Source organism: Sardina pilchardus, chromosome 10 (genome assembly GCF_963854185.1).
Source record: "Sardina pilchardus chromosome 10, fSarPil1.1, whole genome shotgun sequence".
NCBI lineage: Eukaryota > Metazoa > Chordata > Actinopteri > Clupeiformes > Clupeidae > Sardina > Sardina pilchardus.
The window spans coordinates 25,223,201-25,235,700 of record NC_085003.1 but is presented as its reverse complement, the minus strand read 5'-3'; the positions used below and the strand labels follow the sequence as shown (position 1 = coordinate 25,235,700).

At 44.3% G+C, this 12,500-nt stretch overlaps 1 protein-coding gene across 7 annotated transcripts in view; it reads right to left on the bottom strand.

Moving 5' to 3' along the window:
• Nucleotides 1-12,500, bottom strand: part of fgd4a (FYVE, RhoGEF and PH domain containing 4a) — a 73,522-nt gene that overhangs the window by 24,897 nt on the left and 36,125 nt on the right. Inside the window, exon 1 of one of the 7 annotated variants that reach the window (XM_062547252.1) lies at nucleotides 12,275-12,479. The exons of the other annotated variants lie outside the window; for them this stretch is intronic. The gene's annotated coding sequence lies outside the window, so the exon portion shown is untranslated. Of the gene's footprint in view, nucleotides 1-12,274; nucleotides 12,480-12,500 lie in introns of those variants that run through there. 7 annotated transcript variants of the gene reach the window in all.

Below are 12,500 nucleotides of genomic sequence, written 5' to 3'. Positions count from 1 at the left end.
TTCTTTCCTTAGACACACACACACACACACACACACACACACACACACACACAGACACATACACATGCGCGCACACAGACATACACACATGCCCGCATGCGCACACACACACACACACACACACACACACAAACACACACACGCACTGCCATGCTGTGCAGAAGACTGAAAATAGAGCAACACAGAAAGACTTCTTTCAATCTTTCATGATGGCTCCACCGCCCCCCCCCCCCACCTCAAGAAAAGAGAGAAGGAGAAGGAGAGGAAGGCAGGAAGAGAGGGAAAGAGGAAAGAGAGTAGAGGAGAAGATCTAACTGTGCAATAACAGGAGTTTACCTAAGGTCATCCTGCTGTGCTGAATGAATACTGTGTCCTCCAACTGATACACACACACACACACACACACACACACACACACACACACACACACACACACACACACACACACACACACACACACACACACACACACACACACACACACACACACACACACACACACACACACACACACACACACACACACACACACACACAGAAGCACTCATACACATAGAGGCACTGTTACGAGTCCATGTAAAGTGGTAGGACAACATAACATAAAGTCACAGAGTCCGGTGGTGAAGAACAAATGTACAATTTAATGAAAGTTAAGAGTGATCGAATAACAACAAAAGCATGGCGATTATTAAGACAAAAGGATAACACAAAAGAAAACCTGGCGCTTACTGTCTTAGCGGAGGGAGCTTGCCTGGCTCCCGACCCGAGCGGACATAAACCCGGGCAAAGTATAAGGGTGAGTCTTCCGAGGAAACTAAATAACTACGCTCACTAACTAATACTAAAAACGTGCAGAAACCTAAGCTATATAATCGCCATGTGTTAAACTGAAGTAAATGTATTTACATATAAAGAACTTAAGGTTTACAACAAAGTTTAAGGGTTTTAAATTATCTAAAGTAATGTAATGTATAGTGTAGTGTGCGCCGCATGTCTCAAGAAGGCCAAGCCGATGGAAAGAGAGCGACATCTTGGATACGGGCTGGTTTAAATATAGGAGGGAGGTGCCAGCAATTACGCGTCATCCGCGACCACAGCGCAACACTCCGCCTATAGGGGAAAACAAGCACAGGAGACACAGCAAAACTGGCCCCGCGTAACACCCCCACCCTTGGAGAAATAAATTGGGGGGTTAAATTAAACATACTATATACAAAGTATATACAAATATACAAAAATGCAAATGAAACTCAAAATACTTATCTAAAACCCCGCAACAGGCTCAACTGAAAAGGATATAGAAGGATTAGTGTAACAACATACTCTTAACCCACAATTTATTGACATTTTTATTCCTGTAACTATTTTGAAACATTTAACATGGAGCGCGGGAAAGCGCATCCGCGACGATGTTATCACGCCCACGAATATGATGGATACTAATGTTGAAACCCTGCAAGATTAGGCTCCAACGCATTAAGCGCTGGTTGTGGTTTCGCATCCGGTCCAAAAAAGTCAAAGGATTATGATCCGTATAAACGGCCACCGGTTGTGCTGCACCACCAACATAAACCTCAAAATGTTGGAGAGCCAACACAAGAGCAAGGGTCTCCTTCTCAATAGTAGAGTAGGCACGTTGGTGTATGTTAAATTTTCGTGAGAAAAAACATACTGGATGTTCCAAACCGTCTTTGTCTGTCTGCACAAGCACTCCGCCAGCCCCCAGATCACTAGCATCCACAACGAGAGAGAAAGGGATGGCAAAATTTGGAGCAGCTAAGACAGGAGCAGTTGTAAGCAGAGCTTTAACAGAGTCAAAGGCCAACTGGCTTTCCTTAGTCCATTTAAACAGCCGTTTAGTGCTAAGGAGGTCAGTGAGAGGTGCGGCAATAACAGAGAAGTTTTTACAGAAAGCCCTGTAATACCCCACCATACCTAGAAAACGTCTCAGCTGACGACGAGATTCTGGAACGGGAAAACATAGCATGGCCTCAACTTTAGAATTCACAGGTCGCACTTTTCCACGACCAACCACCTTACCTAAGTATATGACCGTGGCCTGACCAAACTCACACTTAGATAAATTTATCGTTAGATTGGCAGCAGATAATCGCTCAAAAACAGATTTCAAATGGGAAACATGCTCACACCAGGTGGCGCTATAGACCACCAAATCATCAAGGTATGCCTCACAGTTCGTAACGCCCGCTAAGATGTAATTAACCAACCGTTGAAAAGTCGCGGGGGCGTTACGAAGTCCAAATGCCATTACTGTGTACTGTAAGAAGCTGTCGGGAGTAACAAAGGCAGAAATTTCCTTAGCACGATCAGTTAAAGGAATTTGCCAGTACCCCTTTAACAGATCGATTTTACTCACATACACAGCTGAACCGAGGCGGTCAACGCAATCATCGACACGTGGCAAAGGAAAACTGTCAGATTTAGTAATAGCATTGACTTTTCGGAAATCTGTACAGAACCTAGATGATCCGTCTGCTTTTGGGACAAGAAGGCATGGTGAACTCCATGGGCTGAAACTTGGTTCAGCAATGCCATTATCTAACATAAACTTAACTTCTTTCTGAAGCTGTTGACGTTTAAGAGGGTTAGCACGATAGGCATGCTGTTTGATTGGCCTATTATCGCCAACATCAATGTCGTGAGTTATTGCTGTAGTGCGACCTGGAACATCAGAAAACAAATTTTCATGTGAACTGATAAGAGAAATAAGGTCATCACGTTCAGAGAGAGAAAGGTGAGCTAAGAAAGCATTCAAATCCATCAGGATATCAGAGTTTCTTAACCTACCCTCCACGACTTCAGCAGAAGGGCAACGAAGGTCCCCCTCCTCTGATAACAGAACAGTAGGTCCATTCAGCGGTGGTGCTGAAACAAAGGCGTTAGATCGATCAAAAGTTTCAGCACCGCAGGTAGTGGACAGCGCCACTGCTGATTTGACTAGGGCGTCGCTTGTCAGACGTGCGTCTTTAACGTCAGCGTGAGATGGAACTGAACTTGACTCATTGCGCTCGCAATAGCGCTTCAGCATGTTAATATGGCACAAGCTAGATTTCTTTCTCCTGTCTGGTGTAGCTATGACATAGTTCGCTTCGCTCACACGTCTTTCAACGTGATAAGGACCAGTGTAACGTGCTTGAAGAGCCGAACCCATGATTGGAAGTAAAACCATCACCTGCTCACCAGGCTTAAAATCTCGCTGGACAGCTTTGCGGTCGTAACGTTGCTTCATTCGCTTTTGACAAAGGCCAAGATTTGCTTTAGCTAGTTCGCAAGCACGATTTAATCTGCAGCGCATTTTAGCAACATACTCAGGCAGGCTACGATGCGAGGTTTTTTCAGTAAGCCACGACTCTTTCAATATTTTTAATGGCCCTCGAACATTGTGTCCAAACACCAGTTCAGAAGGACTGAAACCTAAAGACTCCTGCACGACTTCTCGCACAGCAAACAAGCAATATGGAATGCCCTCATCCCAGTCACGTTCAAATTCAAGGCAATAAGCCCTAAGCATGGATTTTAACGTTTGGTGAAAACGCTCGAGTGCACCTTGTGACTGTGGGTGGTACGAACTTGAAGTGACGTGCTTAACACCAAGCTGATACATTGACTGATTGAACATTTTGGACATAAAATTACTGCCCTGATCTGTTTGTACTATTTTCGGAAGACCGAAAAGGGAGAAGAACACCAAGAGAACCTTAATAATGGCAGAGGCCGTGATTTTTCTAAGAGGAATAGCCTCGGGGAATCGCGTTAGCGTGCACATAATGGTCAAGAGATATTCCTTGCCTGTCTTGGTCCGCGGCAGTGGACCAACACAGTCAAGAATGACATGTTCAAAAGGCTCTGAGGTGACTGGAATCGGCTGCAATGGAGCCGGGGGAATAAGCTGATTAGGCTTACCCGTAACTTGACATACATGGCAAGTTTTGCAATATTTAGTGACAGCGCGCTTAATTCCTGGCCAGAAATAATGACGTAAGATACGATCAGTTGTTTTGTTGATGCCTAAATGACCTGAAAAATGATGGTCATGAGCGAGACTCAGAATTTCACTTCGATATGGCATAGGGACAACGATCTGATTCAGTACACGCCATTCATCTGCGGCTGAGGCCGTGAGTGGCCTCCATTTGCGCATCAAGACCCCCTCACGAAGATAATAGCCATGAGGCATAAACTCAATGTCCTTCTCGGACACAGCCTCCGCTAACAGAGAAGAGAGAGATGGGTCATTCATCTGTTCGACAATAAGTTGCTCACGACTGTGGGACAGTTTAACGCACGGATCAGAGGGGAGTGGCACAGACCTGGGAAGTCGTTCACCACGAGAACGTCGAGGCACAAGATGAGCAATAAATGTATCACTAAGATCGATTTGCTCCTTATCGCGTTCGTTATCAGAAACATCTTTTGTGCGTTGCGCCATAGCGCGAGTAACTACAGAAGAGTGAAACACTTCAGGGTATTTCACAGCCAAGTCATCAGAACAGTGTAAAGCTAAAGACGTAGACACAACAGGGCTAGGGAGTACCTTCCCACCGGCCAAATCATTCCCTAAGAGCATAGAGATGCCTTGAACGGGGAGAGAAGGGCGTACGCCGACTGTAACGTTTCCAGAGACTAAGTCAGAGAAGAGACACATTTTGTGTAGAGGAACGTTAACGAAACCCATTTCGAAACCCTGAACAATAACGCTAGTCCCAGTGTAAGATGAGTCACTAAAAGGCAGGACATTGTCTAATATAAAGCTTTGAGAGGCGCCTGTGTCGCGTAGTATTTTAATCGAAACACGCGCACTGGGCTCTCCCGGCAAAGAGACAAAGCCGCTCATGATAAAGGGTGCAAAGGCCTGGCTTGTACTCTCGTCTTTCCGAGACGTCGAAGGTGTAGAAACACACATATTAGATCCAGACCTAGGGAACACAGTATTAGGATAAGACGACTTATTTTTACGTTTTAAGGAATAGCACTCTGAAAGTACATGTCCACGTTTCTTGCAATAACCACAAACAGGACTGTCTCTGAGACGGGTCACTTGTCTATCTCCAGTATGAATAACTTCGGATGCAGCTTCAGTAGGTGGCCTACCACCAGGTTGAGGACTAATGCTACCTTGAAACCGCACAGGGTGTGTGTTTACAACCTTTCGTGAAAGCACATATTCGTCGGCCAGTACAGCTGCACTAGAAGGCTTTAGATCCTTATGCTCACTGACAAAAGTAGCGACATTTTTCGGGAGGCAGTTTTTAAAATCCTCTAGAATTATTAAGTCACGAAGGCCCTCAAAAGATGTAATGTTTTGAGAATTCAACCAACGATCGAACAACAATTCTTTTTCTCGAACAAACTCTACATGTGTCAATGATTCGGACTTTTGGAAATTACGGTATTTTTGCCTATATGCCTCTGGCACTAACGAGTAAATGCGAAGCACAGCCTGCTTTACCTTCTCGTAGTCTGCAGCATCCTCTAAGGACAAAGCAGCATAAGCTTCTTGCGCTTTGCCTACAAATACGCACTGGAGCGTCATGGTCCACACTTCGCGTGGCCACTTTAAAACTGTGGCTACTCTTTCAAAGTGAGCGAAAAATTTGTCCACTTCTTTTTCTCTAAATGGTGGAACAACTCTGATATTTCGTGTTACATCAAAATGGTCATTAGGAAGATGAACACCCGATTCACGAGCTTTTAAATCCAGTTCTCTTAAACGAATCGTCTGCGCTATTTCTGCATCTTTTATTTTACGTTCATGTTCCCATTTTTCTTTCTCTCGCGCTGCCTGTCTATCTGCGTCAAGTCGTGTTCTCTCTCGTTCCCACTCTATCTCCTTTTCTCGCAGCTCTAAACGCCGAAGCTCAAGCGTGGCTTTAGTAACTGTCGGTGTAGTGGAAATATCAGTTAAAGGTGACTTAGGTGAGTCAGTTTTCTGAGGACCAGGAAGTGTTTTGTCGGCCTCGACAAACACACCACGAGTGCGTAACGCCTCAATAAGTTGAGCAAGAAGTTCTGCTTTCAATGGGCTACCACGAACTTCTACTTTAGAATGCCCCGCAACTCGCAACAACTCATCGCGCGTCATGCTAGATAATGCGTCCTGTGTTGGCGACTTAATAAACTCTTCTAAGGTGGCCATGGCGAAAAACTTTGAGGGAAGCCAGAGAGAACACAATGGAAAAATTCAAAAACCGGAAAAAGTGAAGACATTACTGGGCACACTATAAACCGAAACACTGTGAAAACTATATCAGCGAATTAACGCGACAAGGCCGACAAAGTGCGGCCGCGACAAGAAATGAATTGTAATGCGCATCAAAATCCAATTTGAATAGAACAAACAATTTCATCTCCCGGACGAGCCCCCATTTTTATGTTACGAGTCCATGTAAAGTGGTAGGACAACATAACATAAAGTCACAGAGTCCGGTGGTGAAGAACAAATGTACAATTTAATGAAAGTTAAGAGTGATCGAATAACAACAAAAGCATGGCGATTATTAAGACAAAAGGATAACACAAAAGAAAACCTGGCGCTTACTGTCTTAGCGGAGGGAGCTTGCCTGGCTCCCGACCCGAGCGGACATAAACCCGGGCAAAGTATAAGGGTGAGTCTTCCGAGGAAACTAAATAACTACGCTCACTAACTAATACTAAAAACGTGCAGAAACCTAAGCTATATAATCGCCATGTGTTAAACTGAAGTAAATGTATTTACATATAAAGAACTTAAGGTTTACAACAAAGTTTAAGGGTTTTAAATTATCTAAAGTAATGTAATGTATAGTGTAGTGTGCGCCGCATGTCTCAAGAAGGCCAAGCCGATGGAAAGAGAGCGACATCTTGGATACGGGCTGGTTTAAATATAGGAGGGAGGTGCCAGCAATTACGCGTCATCCGCGACCACAGCGCAACACTCCGCCTATAGGGGAAAACAAGCACAGGAGACACAGCAAAACTGGCCCCGCGTAACAGGCACGCATGCGTGAATGCTCACACATACGTGCATGCTCACACATACTGTACACACACACACACACACACACACACACACACACACACACACACACACACACACACACACACACACTTTCGTTCAGCTTTCTGAACTGGTCCATTCTGTATATTGCCATGAAAGATATGATAAGCATGAAATTAAATTGTGCTGTCACTAGGCCTGTTAGCAGGGTTTCATGTTTGTTCCAGTCCACTGCATACTACATTTTGAGGTTTGAGCATCAGAAGCCAATAGCAGAAGTGCTGTGTTTATAGATGCAATGTTTAGCGAAGACTAAATGAAGAAATTAGACCTGTATATCATACACGCAATGGACACATGCCTGACATTTTTTTACTAGGGTACACCACACACACACACACACACACACACACACACACACACACACACACACACACACACACACACACACACACCATCCTCAGGCAAATACAAATACAGTTATGCTGCTGACCATTAAACCTGAACACTGAAGTTAAGGAATGTATCAATCATTACCCTCTTCCACAAGCAAACCAACAGGGACAGAAAGAAAAATGCAGGCAAACAGAGGTAGAGAGAGACGCCAGCTCCAGCCCAACAGACAACCTCTCCAGCGCTCTGGTGCACGCTGTAGACTAGAGGACAACAGCAACCTCTCCAGCACTGTAGTGCACGCTGTAGACTAGAGGACAACAGCAACCTCTCCAGCACTCTGGTGCACGCTGTAGACTAGAGGACAACAGCAACCTCTCCAGCACTCTGGTGCACGCTGTAGACTAGAGGACAACAGCAACCTCTCCAGCACTCTGGTGCACGCTGTAGACTAGAGGACAACAGCAACCTCTCCAGCACTCTGGTGCACGCTGTAGACTAGAGGACAACAGCAACCTCTCCAGCACTCTGGTGCACGCTGTAGACTAGAGGACAACGAGGACACGCAGAGGGGGGTCTACAGTATCAGAGGGGAGCCAGAGTACTGCCTCTTCATCTCTCACAAGGGCGTCTCACTCCATCTCTCTCTCTCTCTCTCTCTATCTCTCTCTCACTCTATCTCTTTCTCTCCATCCCTCTCTCTCTATCATACCATCTCTCTCACTCCCTCTCTTTCTCTCCATCCCTCAAGGGCATCTCACTCCATCTCTCTCTCTCTCACACCATCTCTTTCTCTCCATCTCTCAAGGGTATCTCACTCCATCTTTCTCTCTCACCCCATCTCTTTCTCTCCATCCCTCTCTCTCTATCATACCATCTCTCTCTCTCCCTCTCACTCCATCTCTTTCTCTCTCTCTCGCTCCATCTCCCTCACTCCATCTCTCTCTCTCTCTCTCTCTCTCTCTCTCTCTCTCTCTCTCTCTCTCTCTCTCTCTCACCATTCCAAGGCTTCTTACACTGCAAGGACGTGAACGGTTAAGGTGCATTAATATGCATCCCCCTGCTCTCTCACTCTATTTCTCTCTCTCTCTATCTTACTCACTCCATCTCTCTCTCTCTCACCTCATCTCTCTCTCTCTCGGTCTGATGTTTCTCTTTCAGTTTGCCTGAGTTGAGTTCAGTTCAGTTCATGCTCAAGTTCCCTTCAGCTCTTGCAGCACTGGCATGAGAGGTAGTGTACCCCACAGCATTTGGATAGAGGCTGAGGTTCACCACATGTGCATGTTCAGGAAAAACAGAGTCATTTTGAAGAACTGGGCCTGCATGCGTATTTCACAAGATGCACAGAAGAGGTGGCTACTGTGTGGTTTCTGATCTCACGGGTGTATGTTGGTGTGGGGGCAAATTTTAAATGCTGGGTGGACATCTTACCAATCACACACACACACACACAACATGACAGAGAGATGTCTATATGTCTCCTTCATCATCATCATCATCATCATCACCGTCATCATCACCATCATCCATTGCACATGCTCTCCAACCAAAAGACTGTACATAGTCTGCACTATACAGTAGTTCTGTACTCATAACATAGTCTGCACTGTTCTGTACTCATAACATAGTCTGCACTGTTCTGTACTCATGGCCTAGTCTGCACTGTTCTGTACTCATGGCCTAGTCTGCACTGTTCTGTACTCATGGCCTAGTCTGCACTGTTCTGTAGCCTACTCATGGCCTAGTCTGCACTAATAGCTCCCACATTTGGGTTCAGACACTAAACTACGCCAGCACTTATGGTCAATAATTCATACATAATCCATCAACTAGAAGAACTACTAAACTGCAGTCCAAACCTCTGGTCTGCCATCAGAGCACAGTGCACTGCTCCTTACATATACAACAGAGCTCTGTTTTTATCATGGTCATTAAACTGCAAGGCCTTTTACTCCTTTGAACTCTCCACTGGTTTACTGAGCTCACAACTGCTGGTGTTCCAATGGTCCTGCTGCTCAGCTGGGAGAGGAAAACATCAGCATTGCCAGCACTGTTCATCTCACTTCCATCAGCATACTGCGCTGAAAACCCAAACAGTCCAACTAACGGGAAAAGAATAATTGAACACAACTTAATCATTGAAAAATTTAAACTAATGTAACTCTTACCAACTAACAATTACTTGTTTTCAATTCAAACCGTCTCTGTCTATGTCCTTCCTGTTGATTGAACTCCAAGTACTGCTACCTACTACAGTCCATTCATTGTCCACTTACCATCCATTAACTTAAATTGATTGAGTAAATAAATTAAACATTTCAAGGGAATTAGTTAGTTTCCTCAAATATTTTGAGTTAATATTTAATAGTTTGATTGCTGCTACTGTTCACTGTTCAGTTGTGAGAAATGCAAGATATGTTTGCAAAATGCTCTGTGGTTTTATGCATAGGGAACTTTATTGAATTGATAATATTGACTTAATTGCCTTAAGCCACCTTATAAATAAATATCTGAGTTACCCAAAGAAGAGCCCCAAGAGATAAACTTTCATTTCCAAGTGCAGAAATAGCCAAACTATTCAGATAAGCAAGATGAACAAGCAGATTGTGACAAAACTGCATGCTGTTGTTCTCTGGGGTCAAGAGAGATGTGTGAACAACCACCAGTCAGCGAGTATGTATCACCACAATTTCACACACTCACACTCACACACACTCTCTCTCTCTCTCTCTCTCTCTCTCTCTTCTCTCTCTCTTTCTCTCTCTCTCCCCACATAGATAGACACACAGTATGTTAGGTGTAAGACGGAAAGCCTAGTCAACAGATCAGACTCGTTGATCAGAACACACAGAATCTGACCACACCAGTTCAGTTCAGTTCATAATGAATGTGGGTAATGTGTGCAATGTGCGCAATGTGTACCTGCTGGGGTCTATCTTCTGAACATGTGACAGGTAGAGCTAACAAGCGACATGTGGCCCTTCGACATGTCACACTCACCAGAAACTCTCACTCAGCTCAGAAACACTTCAAGCTTGCACAATCTGCACACACCAGCCTCAGTGAATGTACACACACACACACACACACACACACATACATACAGTACTGTACAGACATAAACCCCTGGACATTTGCCCGAGGCTATGCATGTTCACAGACTTAAATGAGCAGATGGAGCAGAAACAACCAACCATATGGTAAGCCTCTAATACATCAAATCCAAATCAATACAGTATACGGGAGGAGGGGAGGGGGGGTCAGCTCCAGAAAAAGTCTGTAAAATTCAACAGTGTGTTAACACACATTGCAATGGACCCTTTCATACATATTAGCAAAAATATATGATATGTGTGTGTGTGCATATATAATATAGTGCAGACTACTGTATGTTATTAGTACAGGGCTATAGTGCATACTAGTGCAGACTGAATGTTGAAGGGCATTATGCTCTTTAAGTATGAATATGAAAAGTCTTTACTGCATCATGCAAGTACTGTACATGACAAGAGTGATTACTGTGTGTTTTACAGACATCTTTCATATTGCGACAACACATTTTGCATATTTCACATCGCTTTAGATCAGTGACTGTGAAGAGTCACTCAGTTGTGCAGATTTGTGATTCCTCTAAAACACGTTATTACACAATGTTGTTATGGTCATCTTCTTGCATCCTCATTCCTTTCTCTCTTATCACGCTCTCTCCCTCTCCCCCTATATCTCTCTCTCTCTCTCTCTTTCTTTCTCTAATTCTCTCTCTTTCTAATGATCTCCATTGTCACTTCATTACGTAGGCCGATACTGAGGTGTGCCAAACTCAACAACTTGTCATCAGCTACCTCTTTTGGAAACAGGTGTGCCTTCACAACCTGTGTATGTCTGCTTTTGCGTGTGCGTGTGCGTGTGTGTGTGTGCGTGTGTGTGTGTATGTGTGTGTGTGTGTTTCTGTGTACCCCAGTCCAACAAATTCAAGCATGAGTCCATAACATGTATGATAGTCTAACTTCTTCATTTAGCCAGGACTTCACTACACATTGTATCTATAAACACAGCACTTCTGCTATTGGCTTCTGATGTTCAAACCTCATTTAAATTTAGCATGCAGTGGACTGGAACAAACATGAAACCCTTCTCACAGGCTTAGTGACAGCACATTGTCATGTCTTGCTTATCATATCTTTTACGGCAATATAGAAAATTGACCAGTTGTGAAAGCTGAACGAGAGCTAGATAAAGAGGGGGAAATACGCACAGAACATACATAAGGCTAACATGGCTGTCCATTTGAAATGATAAGCCCTCATGTTCCGCTCACATCGTTGGATGATGTGCTGGGTGTGATATAGATAAAGGCTACCTTGGGACATTTAAGTCAAAAGTCAAAGTCCAGCATGGAACTGACTACACACCTTCATGGCCACATAAACCAACCGACCGTGGAAACTATACCGCAAAGCTGACCACAGCCCTGCTCCTACTGGTCTCTCATTGGCCAAAAGCCTGTCGCAAATACTGTACTTCCACAACCCTGCCAAATGCCATGGCAAACAAGTGAAGGCAAGTCAGCAAACGAGTCAGTGGAGGGTGTGTTGGGAAAATCATGGATCACATGTAGGAGACGCCTTCTCCCAGCATGCTTACCTCTACAAGCATTTAGCAAAAAAAAAAAAAAATCAAACTAAATCAAATCAAAAATTCTAACTAAAGAACGAGTACAAATGAAAAAGAACAAGAACATAAAGAAAAAATATCTGTCTGTTACATATTGTCAGCAATTGTTTTGATTTACGACTCTTACAACAAACGCTTTGTTAGAGTACACAGGTTCAGAGTGGATTAGATTAGCGCACATCTAGGGAAAAGTGTAAAACGAAAACTCACGGTTTGCTGTGATGTGAATTAATCAATATAGTCCAGTGAGAAGGGAGAGAGGGAGAGAGAGGTGTTGAGAGATGTGTGTGTGAACAGAATGACAGAACGAATAGGTGTGGACAAAGGGGAGGGAGAGAGAGGCTCTTTTGGCCAAACCCTGCCTGTGATTAAGCAAGCCCACTGCACACACACTACACACACACTCCACCCACATAGTGCTGAGTGGGACCTCCTC